Consider the following 9504-nt stretch of genomic DNA (forward strand, 5'->3'; position numbering starts at 1 on the left):
AGGAACAACTGGGCCTACCTGATGTTGAAACTGTCCGCAAGGGAATACACTCCTGGCCTGAATCTCCAACCATCGTCTGTAGAAGACATGAATGAAATTACTTACTTATTCCTTTCTTCTTTTTCTTATTTTCAGGAGATAAAATCAGGAGGTCCAGTTCTTTGTGTGTGTTTTAAAAATTAATTTACCCAACACATAGATATTATACATGAAAGCTGGGACTAGTTGACATTGTATCCCTTGTGTTGCTTCTGCTTTAGTAATCAGGACTTGGTGTAGATACAGACATCTCATTACCAGTGAACTGAAGTGTCATATTCAGGAAGGGCAGGGGCAATGACAAGGATTCTCTGACTAATGGCTTCTAAAAGATCAAAACACCATTAACTTGACCTGCAGCGCACATAGTAGCCCGACAGACCCATTATGAAGCAAAACACAACAAGTGAAACAACTAAAGCCTCTAATGGCAGCCTCCCTTTACAGTTTAATGTTGTTAAACACAGCTCTGTGGATGTTGTTGGAGAGTGCAATATGATTGCTGCGCTGAACTGTTGACAAAGAGTGCGGGAGACGTTGAATAAAACATCATCCAACATGTTTGTTTTTTTGATTGCTTGCATGTTTTACTTGAGCTCATTTGCACCAGCCAATCAACTGTGAGCTGAGGTAGCTTGCATGCACTTCTGCAAAGTCAATATGTTAATGCATTTTGCTCAGAAGCAATACTACTGTGCTGCCTCATACTTATCCTAAGCTTCCTGTCTTGCTTCGTTTATATTAGATTGTGGAGATTTGACTTAGGCAAAACAAGCAGAGCGGGAGATTGCAAATAAATCATTTCCACTGTCTGCTATCATTATACCTATGTTGGTCTTTGAAGGAGCGTAGGGTATAGGATGAGCGCTTTTTACGTCTGCCTTCCTATGAGGCATTTTCAGGCTAATTAGAAAATTTGATCTGAATGGTGGATCTATAAGCATTCCCTGTAGAACAGAACAGGAGCAAAAGGAATTAGTGCTTGGTTTGCAATCTTTTTGCAAGATTCGCTATGACTTAACAACTTGTCACGTCATGAAAACTGGCCAAAATCAGAACTATTTTTAAAAATCTTTTTTGACATTAAATGAATTTAGAATTTTCTCAATCGCTGCAAAAGGCTCATCCATCCCACCCCGCTACGCACATAATTGAATATCTCCTTGTGGTTCTTTCTTTGGAGCCAGTCACTGTGGCACACAAATTGTAATCAAGGCCAGGAATAGTTCACATAGAGATGGGTGGCTGTTGACTGCAGGATTTAGGAACTCATCTGAGCCTTCCCACTGCTGCTGGCAAGAGATTTCTAGCTGGCGCTGGTGTGCAGAACAAGGACTAATCTGTAGTGGTCTGTTGCAGCTAAAAGGAACTGGCCCTGAAGTCATGTATTATGGAAAGAGTGGGGATCATTTTTCCCACTCATTTCTTCAATCATCTGCTGTAGACTTATTGTATCTAGAACATTTATACTGAATACATTTATGTTTGGATTTTATTAATTTTATTGTTTGGTTTAAGATCAGTTTGACTGTGCAAAAGAATTTAGTTTTTAAGGCTCATGGGGGAGTTTGTAGACTAAAAGTCTTTAGTCTAAAATATGCTCATACATATTCATGAGTAGTGGGCAGGCTTCGACAGACTAACAAAGAAAGCGGGAAAATTCCTCAACTCACGCATTGTGAATATCAATGAAAAATGCAGAAGCAGCCCTCCTTATTAAACACAAGCCTTGTGTGCCTTTTTAAGAGCATAAGAACAGGGCACAGCAGAGGGTTAATGTCTTGAATGCAACAAAGATTATGAAACCATATAAGGAAAAAAGCCTTGTTATAAGTGCCCTCGAAGCAGCATCACAACCTCTGGCCCCCATGTCAAAGTTTTACAGATTGTGAACTAGCCTCTTACCTCTATTATGCTTGCATGTTAGAACTAATACAATTAAATAGGGACTGTGGAAAAGGAAGCGGCATGTCCAGTGTTACAAAATCTCCTAACCAAAATACCATTAAAGCTGATATTTCTGCTCTAAGCAAATAAAGTCAAGAAGATTCAAATGACCTGAAGACATCATACCAAACAACAGGTTAAGTGCTGACTAAGGCTGCTAAAAGAAAAGATGAAATAATTCCCATGGACTCTGTGATTGAAATTAAAATTGAAAATTGAAAAACAGCGCAGCTTCACCGCACGCAGCCGAACAGGTAACCGATTAAAAAGTTTGTTTAATTCATGCTGACTGCTGGGAGAGCATGAATAAAAACATGGTTTGTCAATGTTACTCACACCAAACAACAAGCTGATTACTGACACTGTCCTTCCAAGAAAAACAACAGTAGCACTCACTCAGCAAAATAACATTTGTTTAGATTCTAGTGACAGAGTTTCCTGTTGCTCGTGTCTAAGGCAAGGACGATAATACTGGGTTATTTCTCTAAAGCCACAAAGGCTGCAGAGGAGGAAGTCGGATAGACAGGACAACAAAACGCTGAACTTAAGCACCCTAGATTATGTTTGTTTTCCTTTTTGCACTGACATTTGACATAGGTTTTTATGTAATCTTACCAAAGCTAAAAACAAGCGTTTTATTACCCAGATGGCTAAGGTCCTAAATCTCCTCTCCTGGTACTGATTAAGTCCCTGAAAACTCATCTCTGTTCATCAGAAATACATATTTAGAAGGGTTTTTTTTATTTCAATCAAAATTATCCCTTGATGCTTTCAAATGGCTTAGATGTAATGCCACGCCTTTCCCTCTTTTAGTATGCACAGATCTATAAATATGCAAATTGGTCACTGCCTGCAAGCTCGAGTATACCTGTTTATCTTCCGCTCCGCTCACACATTAAGGGTACAAACACATAAATATGTTTTCCTTTTAAAACGAGTAGCTTTTACTACTTTTATGACTGGTGCTCATTCCACGACCCCCAAAAACCCAGCTGACAACGTTTTGGTATTCAAACTACAGCAATAAGCTCCTGTGTAGTTGGACAGATTACAGAAGAGACTTTTGTAAATATCAATGCAAACATCCATGTTTTCTTACTGACAGGGTCTTATAAGTCACAAAACCTTTATAGCTAGGCTTACATAGCCAAACAAGATTTTAACTGGGGGTACCACCCAGTTATATTAATGCCCCCTTAAGTATGAATATAAAACTTTTTTTTTGTGATTGGTTTACTAGTGGACAATCCTCTCACTCTCACTATGAAGCTGACGCTTTCTTTCTCATATTTACCCTCCAACAAGCTCGACCGTTGTGGCACTCCAAAGAGTCTCTCACCCCTCGGTCAGAAGAATTCCAAATAAACCATCTTGGATGGCACTTGGTGACAGTAGGTCTGCTGCTTTAAAGATCTGATGTGAGCTGGAATACCATTTTAGCCGGAACCTGCACCTAGTGAAGAAGCAGCTCATCTGCTGCATCGAGTTTACTGGGGCTGCTGAACATAATTATTATCACCATGAACATAACTCTCTCCAACATGGGGGAGCAGGTGTCTAACCACGAGATAGGATACACTCAGAAGAGGTAGGTGATTAGTGCTTCATTGTTTATTTGTCACAAAGTAGAGCTACTTATATTTGCCAAGGAGTGGTTCATTATGTATGTGTGAAATCCTGCCTGTGTGAGGCATGTTACATTTCTACACTGTACCCTGCTTCGTGCACCATATCAGCAAGTCATGGGACTGACTCCCGCCCTTCCACGACTCTGACTGGAACAGCTAAGAAAATGTATGGATGAATAATAACAGCAGCTACACAAATAAAATGATGAAGACGAGACAAGATAGCCTTTAAGGTTAAACAAATGCAGGATCTGCACATCGTTTGTGCGCATCACACTGTCCCAATTATGTGTGTCAGTGCATGTAAACGCGAGACTGCAAATCTTTGTCAGAATGATTTCCATGTGCATGTGAGTTGGTGTCAGTTACTTAACCAGATTTATTTCTTTACAGTGAAGGGCCATTTCCTAAACAGTGAATTGTAAGGACAGGACAAATGATGTCCTGACGACACATCGGAACAGTTGCATGTTATAAGCGCTAACTGTAGATTGTGTGTGTGTGGCTAAAATGAGGAAATAGACATATTTATTTTTCGGTGTCAACAACCTGATTAATTATAGCATCCACCTAAATCTGTAGTCATAACAGCTAAATATGAGATGTTCTAGATGCTTGGTTAATTTAACGCTATCACTTACAGTTTGCCTAACAAGTGAAAGATGCCCAGTTCGATCCCAGGAGGAGACACCTCAGGAAGGGCATCCTGCAGAACACTCTGCCAAATCAAACATGCACAGCTACCTGCTGTAATGACCCCTCTTGAATAAGTGAGCAGCCAAAAGTAGCTTCTTTTTACTTTCAGTTTAGAGCGTGTCCTAATCTTTGTCTGTCCTTTATTTCTGTGATTTGGATTTAGGTGTTTGGAATATGCTGTGAAAAACTCAGCCAAATCTTCCCCCGTGAAATTACACTTTAATCCAACACTAATCAACAAATCTGTCAATTATACATCATAACCGATGCCCAAGGAAGAGCACCATGTCCTACTTGGAAAACATGAGTGTGACGAAACCATTTGCAGCCCTAGTTTCATAGAAGTTGCGTAAAATATAGGCTAAAAAGGAATACAAGGGAGGGAGAAAGAAAAATATGAGAGAGGAGTCCAAAAGTTTCGAGAAGTTAAAATCCCACTTTAAGCAAAAAAAAAAACATTTTTGGTTTCAGAACTACAATAATTGGTCTCCACAGAGTCTTGGAAAAGAAGGTGATACCACGCAGAGGAAACACACCTCCGTTCCAACATTCATTAAATTCAAAGTGAGCAGTTATTTTTCAAATAAAAAACAAAACCAGCCATCATTGTTGAGAATTACTTATCAATTTATTAAAAGAGTGTTATTAAAACACATGTATTATACTATTAATTGTTATTCACAGTGTTCCACAAAGACATGAAAGGTACCGCTGTTTGTGTGTTTTTACGCTTTGTTCAGCAATAATGGTGACATAAGGATCACAACACATTTTCAGAATAATTAGTGCTGAATTGATGATCAGTCCAAAGAGTTTGTGAATGTTTTCTTGCAACTTTAATCAACTTAACTGAGTTTTTTTTTCTTTTTAAAGGCCTTGATGACTCTACGTTTAAGTTGGATCATGAGCAATTCTTCATCTTATGACTCTGAAGGCTAAATCGAAACCCTGTTGTCTGAGTCGTAACAAGTGTGTTGTGATATGGATCCATTATGCTCTTGACTTATTTGAATGAGTTCCTCCTGTCAAGGGGAACAAATTTAAGCATCAGTTTAAACTGCAGTTTGATGCCAGTTTTGCTGAGGCCAGCAAGTGGCATCACAACATTTGATAAGAACAAAGATTAATTCGACGCCTTGTCAAATACGTCTCCATTATGAACAACACGCTTGCTGGAATGGAAAGATTATTTCCTTTATTGTTTGTGTTGTAAATCTTGTAAATTAACCAGAGTGTCAGTGGCTGTCATCTCTGATTAGTGTCAACAGGCTTCTAATGAAGATGTTCCAACTGTAGGCGGGTTATAGCTCTTACGCACACATTCTTTGATAAGACAGTTTACTTATAGCATGGTGGTTTTACACAAGAGCACCCGGACTATAAAATATCATCAAGAAAAGTACGCAAAGCTTGCGACAAAACTATTTTTTACCAGACAAGACACACGTGGAAGAAATGAGACGAAAACCAGAAAGCTTGTTAAAGGATCGTAGAGAAGAAGAAGAAGCAGCAGTTTAGAAAATAGGAATGTGTGAGGAATGGCTCTGCTGTTGTTTTAGAGATCATCAGACTGTGGTCAGCACAGCGAGGCCACACAGACGGCCCCCCGATGAACAGATGGACAGCCAGGAGGAAAAGCAGAGGAGGTGATCCAGAATGTAGACACTCCGTGATCAAGAAGCAGTGATAAGGAACAACAGTGAAATGGATATCTAAAAGTCTTCCAACAGGCAGAGAGAAGCGTTGTCTGCCTGCCTCATCTTGTCTGTCGGTCTCTATGCACTGCTGGATGTGAATTTCAGCGCTGACGTATGCTCTTGCTTTCAGCACAGTGTTAAAAAGGAAGAGAAGCCAGTGAGGAAAATGATTTTCTCTGCCCCGTTCCTCTAATGTCATGCTAACTCCTAGCAGCATGAAAAATTAATTACATAAGATGAGAGAAATGACAGTAAACATGTCCTGGATGATTTTCTGGGTATAAAGGCAACATTATCAGGTCTGGAACGCTTAAAGTACAAGAAAGCCCATTTGGATGTAAAGTTTAAAACTAACAGGTTTTATATAAGCAGTGAGCTTTTTAGTAGAGTTTCTCTGGGATTTCGATCTAAATTAGAGGGGTTTCTGTGTGTTAATGAGTGGAAATACTGGATGTTGTCTCGCACCATTAAACATGTATACTCTGAAAGTGAAGTGTAAAAAATATAGATGTTTTTAGATTTTTTTTCTTTGGAAAGCAAGCTTTTTTAAACTGCCAAATGTGTGAAGGAATTGTTCTTTCGCTGGGGTTGGCTTCTGGCACGGCACGTCTTCGATTGCATTAAAATTTCACATCTGATTGGTAACCCCTAACTTGAACAGTGAATTCTGAACTAATGTAAACCTTTAATCAGTAGGTCTTATTAGGGGTGCTGCACAGCTTCACAGGGTTCAGTTCAGGGTCAGTAAATGTCATCTTTACACATTCTGGGCTCAGGTCTTTGGGAAAATTATGAGACGTGTTTGAAGAAGTGCACTTTATTTAAATCCTATTATCTTTGTTATGATAAAGACAATTTGATATTATTGTCTTTAAAAATAGCAAAGCCAAATGGTAACTGCAACACAGTCGATAATACCGGTCAAACATTCAGAAAGCCAGAATGACTCTTTAATACTTTATGTTCTGATTAAGGCCACAAACACATGAAAACAAAAAGGGGAGGTCAAAAATCTTTGTCCCCACTTGTGGATCTTAGTGGGACTTGTTGGGATTTAAGATTAGCACATTAAAAACTCCTGTTGGGCAAATACTCTGGTGCGTTTGTCGGTAAGACTTGATCTTTCCCAAAAATTCACCATTTCTGTTTTTGTTTATACTATAATAAATCTAAAATTAAATTTAAAAAAAGGGAAAGAGTTGTTGCTGTTAATGGTTCTGATGGGTATTTAAAAGTGGTTGTTTGGGGATTTCAAAAGACCCATATGCCTTTAAAAAAATATAAAAAATACATTAAATGCTTCAGTTTCAATTTTATTGGCTCGGTGGAACATGTCTGCATGTTTCCAGCCGATTCAAGAAGTGCTTAAGGAGCATCTAATTGCTCTTTAAAGACCCACCGTGTGCAAATACCAAGTCATTTTTATTGTTGTCATTTGCTACCACATGCCTTTCACATTTTGTGTGAGTTTTGAAGAGTATCAGCTCAAATTAAATCATTCTCACTAATTGAAATCCAGTGAGGCATTTGAAGTAGATGAGGAGGTTAGGCTCTGGAGAGATTTAGAGTGGAACCTAACAAACCTGCAAAAGCCAGACTGTCATAAAAATTAAAAAGAAAGTGGAAACAGAGCATATCCATTAAAACCTCTGTGTGGAACAAAAAAAAGGATAAAATAATACCCTTCATACCAGAACAGTGTTTAAGCAGATTTTCTTCTTATTTCTTTATAAATCTAGAGGGAAATTGCACTTCTTATCACTTCAATTTAAGAAAATCTTTAAGAAGTCAATGTATACTTTGTTTTGACATAATGAAACAACCATCATGTATAACCTGCGAGTAGCAGAAACGTGAGCTCTAATCAATGCATTCTCCAACAGAGGTGCATTAGCCTATCAGAGAGGCGTCACCATCACCCGCCAGAGCGTCAAGTCTCACTTGAAAATAATTAAATGCAAAGATGGATTGGCACCTATTCTTCCAGACAACCATGTAAAAGCTGGCATATTCGTCATTAGCAGCATCTTCATATCTATCTTAAATGAATACATTACTTTAGGATTACCGTGTGTGTTCACTGATTACTCCTATAGACTTCCCCGATTTGCTTCTGCAAGGATCTAGCCAAGTGGAGCGGAAAAGAGAGAGGGGTTTGCAGCGGGAGCTCCTATAGATACAGCTGATGAAGGGCTTCATTGTACTGCCAAGCCCCCCCCTCCAATCAGCTCCACGATTACCACCAGCTTCGTTCTTCCTCCAAAAGCCTTTCAGCAAATGTGATTCATCTGTTGAGTATGTGACCGGACAAAGACCACGGCCTCCCCAAAACAGGACTAAATCTTGCAATGCACGCATACACACCAGGAGATTTGTAAAGTCACTATTTGATATTGGGTTTAGTCAAAAGGCAATGAAACAAGATACGACTGCCTTAATTGTTGGTGTATGTTCTTAATATAATGGACTACTGCTTCCAAAGCACACCAAGATGCCAATTAAGTAGCTTAATAGGTTAGACTGTTTGTGCAGCATACTCTCACAGGCAGAAACCACAACACAGCTGCGTAACTCTGGGATGCTTGGCTGTCATACCACTCCTAAAGCTCGCTGACGCCAGTATAAGAGTGTAAAAGAAAAGAATACTGGTTACCTTTAAATCTTCCTGATACAAGTGAGCCCAAAGTGGAGGAGAAGAACTTCTGCGAGCTGCGATGCCGTCCAGGTTTCTTTTTTCTTCCAGCGTCTTTGTTTGGCGGCACCAGCTCCAGTCAGTTCTGGACTCCCTCGCTGTTGAAACGCTGCTTGCCGCACAGATTCAATTCAAAAGAAGAGCATGACAGGTGTGGGAAGTGAACATACCAATGTGGGTTGTAAGTCGTGAAGAAAATTAAGCGCCCCGTTTAAATTCAGTGTTACTCCCAGATTGGATGTTTGAACAAATCCCCTGTTTCTCGATCAACTCCGCCGCTCAGACGCTGTCCAGGAGCGAGCGGTGCTGAATGAGACTCCAGAGGTTGCAGAGATTTCCTACTTTTTTCCCCTCCTCTTCGTCTACTGATTCTTCTGTTTGACTGCACAAATCTTCCCTCCCACCGCGCACGACTGAAATTATCTCTCCTCTATCTTTTTTTAAGCGCTTCAACAAAACGTTGTCAAGCACTGACACTATTGGCAACGCAAAAAGCGACAGGGGGAAAGAAGTGGTGGGGGAGGGACTGAGTGAGTGAGTGAAACCGTTGCTTGATCAATTGAACTGAAATCAGCTGCATTTAAAGAAAAACGGATCAATAAGTCAAACCCCCGAGGTGGACACTTAATTTGAGCAGAGAAAAGAGGAGGAGGATTTCAGGTTGAAAAGAGTCCTTGTGCGCTCGATTTAAGCAGCTGACAACTTATGTCAAGAGTTGTGCCGTTTCTCAAATGCACCTGGATGATGCATGAGCAGGTGATTTAAAAAGGTCTGTCTCCATCCCTGCTGTCAGTCTCCTGTTGCA

General features: G+C 39.8%; 1 protein-coding gene across 2 annotated transcripts in view; it reads right to left on the minus strand.

Annotated features, from left to right (window-relative positions):
• The window catches only part of LOC102199361 (metabotropic glutamate receptor 4-like), a 187304-nt gene extending 178187 nt beyond the window's left edge, over nucleotides 1–9117 (minus strand). Inside the window, exons 1-2 of one of the 2 annotated variants that reach the window (XM_005731726.1) lie at nucleotides 8661–9117; nucleotides 19–76 (exon numbers count right to left, since the gene is read on the minus strand). The gene's annotated coding sequence lies outside the window, so the exon portion shown is untranslated. The remainder of the gene's footprint in view (nucleotides 1–18; nucleotides 77–8660) is intronic. The other variant, XM_005731727.1, reaches the window with a different exon arrangement.
• Between the last annotated feature and the right edge of the window lie 387 nt (nucleotides 9118–9504).

The sequence above is a fragment of the Pundamilia nyererei genome, unplaced genomic scaffold (genome assembly GCF_000239375.1).
Source record: "Pundamilia nyererei isolate P.nyererei 1_Seehausen unplaced genomic scaffold, PunNye1.0 scaffold00044, whole genome shotgun sequence".
Classification (NCBI taxonomy): domain Eukaryota; kingdom Metazoa; phylum Chordata; class Actinopteri; order Cichliformes; family Cichlidae; genus Pundamilia; species Pundamilia nyererei.